Source organism: Aquarana catesbeiana, linkage group LG07, assembly GCF_042186555.1.
Source record: "Aquarana catesbeiana isolate 2022-GZ linkage group LG07, ASM4218655v1, whole genome shotgun sequence".
Taxonomy (NCBI): Eukaryota; Metazoa; Chordata; class Amphibia; order Anura; family Ranidae; genus Aquarana; species Aquarana catesbeiana.
Window position 1 is genome coordinate 193,314,744 of NC_133330.1, and position 2,846 is coordinate 193,317,589.

At 47.2% G+C, this 2,846-nt stretch overlaps 1 protein-coding gene across 1 annotated transcript in view; it reads right to left on the reverse strand.

The window, feature by feature from the left end:
* The window catches only part of AKNAD1 (AKNA domain containing 1), a 211,139-nt gene that overhangs the window by 58,355 nt on the left and 149,938 nt on the right, over nt 1-2,846 (reverse strand). The window lies entirely within an intron of this gene.

The window sequence follows — 2,846 nt, forward strand, 5'->3', positions numbered from 1 at the left end:
AAAAATCTTTTACCCAAGGCAAGTGTACATCTCAGCCTTATCTTTTTTCCCCTCTTTTTCCTTCCCCTCTCCAAACCAATTATCACTCCATTCAGACTGCTTAGCAGCTGTAACTTCCGGTTCACTTAAAAAGTCTCAGGCAAAGTCCTCAATTAATACTTTATTTATTAAAAGTTTAGTTCACACCTGGGGGGGGGGGGGTTCTTCTTGCTCAGACTTTCTGAGAATTTTCAATCTTACCCTCCAGGTTGGTTATGCTCTGGCCGTATGGGGGGTGTAACAAGAGAGTCTGCAGCCATCCTCTGTCCTTCCGTGATGTCCTGGTCCGTCAGCTAATTCAGCTATAAGAAGCGGGTCGGCTGCTCTCTTTTTTCTCCTCCGATCTAGCCAGTTTGGGGAAAAAGCCCCAGCAAGAAGAAGGACGAGTGTTGGGCGAGGAGGGGGAGGCAGTGGTGTACACAGGGAGCCTCCGGTCACTCACAGCGGGTCTCTGCAGACATGCATGCAGCTCCTCCGTTGCCTTAGTCGGCCATCTGCTGCTTTATTCTCCCTAACTTCGCCTGCCAAGGCCGAGGCTAAGACCGGCTCCACCGATAACTTCCGCCAATACAGGGGTTTCATTCATCGGATGCTCCGCGTTCTCACAGGCAGGCCCCTCCCCTAGCTCTGATGCATCACGAACTCATCGTCCCTGCTCACAGACTTTGACTGAGAACAGCGGGAATCAATGGTTTCCACTGCTCTCAGCCAAGCCTGTGGGAAGAGAGAGGAGAGAAGAGCTGCAGCAGACAGGACAGAGCTGGATTGAAGTCAGGCTCAGGTAAGTGTTTAAGAGGAGAACTGAGGGTATCCAATACTTAAAGTTTTTTTTTTTCACCCTAATGCAGAAAAAATAACCTTTTACCTTTACAATCACTTTAATTTTAAAACAAAAACAAGAAAAAACTCTGGTAAACATAAAGGTATTTTTTCTGTGAGTAGGCTTTTAATCACTAAGGAAGAATAGATATTAAATCAATTATACATTTGGACAGGTAAATTCTGTTACTCCTGAATGAGCTGATGTTTGTACTTCAAGATCTGAGAATGCAGAGTTACCAACCTCACTAACCAGTTAGATCTAAAAGAATTAGTTTTCGCGTTACCTACAACAGTGGAGAAGAGACACGGTAAAACTTAAGATTAAAACTGCAAGCAAAAATCCTGAAAAAAAGTAATTAGATAAGCTTAGCATTTTCAGTTGTACTGGTGTCGTGCTTATTAACCACTTGCTTACTGGGCACTTAAACCCCCCTCCTGCCCAGACCAATTTTCAGCTTTCAGCGCTGTCGCACTTTGAATGACAATTACGCGGTCATGCAACACTGTACCCAAATGAAATTTTTATCATTTTTTTCCCACAAATAGAGCTTTCTTTTGGTGGTATTTAATCATAGCTGGGGTTTTTATTTTTTGCTAAACAAACAAAAAAAGATGGAAATTTTTGAAAAAAAAAAATCATGTTTAATAGTTTGTTATAAAATTTTACAAACAGGTAATTTTTCTCCTTCATTGATATGCGCTGATGAGGCGGCACTGGTGGGCACTGATAGGCTGCACTGATGGGCACGGATAGGCACAGATAAGGCGGCACTGATGGGCACAGTTATGGCGGCACTGATAGGCACAGTTATTGCGGCACTGATAGGCACAGTTATGGCGGCACTGATAGGCACAGTTAAGGCAGCACTGATGGGGACAGATAAGGCGGTACTGATGGGCACAGATAGGGCGGCACTGATGGCCACTGATGGGGGCTGATGGGTGGCACTGATGGGTGGCACGGATAAGTGGCACTGATGGGTACCACTGATGGGCGGCACTGATGGGGGGCACTGATGGGTGGCACTGATGGGCAGTGATGGGCGGCACTGATGGGCACTTATGGGCACTGGTAGGTGACACTGATGGGCACTGATAGGTGGCACTGATGTGCAGCACTGTTGTTGCACTGATGTGGGTGCTGATGGGTGGCACTGTGGGCACTGATGGATGGCATTGATGGATGGCACTGATTGATGGCACTGTGGACACTGATGGGTGACGCTGGTGGGCACTGGTAGGCAGCACTGCTGCCTATTGCTGTGTCACTGGCAGGGGCAGATGATCACCGTGATCGGGACTGATGTCCCGATCACAGCCGCCGGTGATCTGTTTTTTTCTTTCCTCCTCACGTTGTCAGCGCGAGGAGGAAAAATAGCCGATTACCGGCTCTGTTGATGTCACATGATCAGCTGTCATTGGCTGACAGCTGATCATGTGGTAAGGGGTCGGGACCGACCCCTTACTCTGATCTGTGATCAGGCGAGTCTCATAGACTCGCTGATCACCGAGCGTGCCGTGCGCGCCCTACAGGGGGCGCAGGCCGCTCGTGCACGGGACGACATCAATAGACGTCGTCCCGGCAATGTAGATACGCGCTGTTGCCGTCATTTGGCAATGGCCCGGATCTGAAGTGGTTAGACAGTAAACTGATAGAAAACTATCAGAGCAGACAGACCTAGGTCAAAACCCTTGCAAAGGTGAAATGTAAAATACAAGGACAGTCGAACGACAGATTTTAGCCAAGGCATTTTTGATTAGAATTTCTTTGAGACAAAGAAAATCTAACTAGAAAATGTTAACTCCCCTATGCTTATGATCAGATAGTAATAAGTCCCTGAGTGTCTCTTTTCATAAGAACTGTGTACATTGCCCTTATATGAACAAATTGGCAATACACTTAATTCTCCAGCAGTCTTTCTAGTGAAGGTATGAAAGGCACGTGATCCCTGTGCCGAAGACGCGTCAGGGGAGGGGCCAGGACG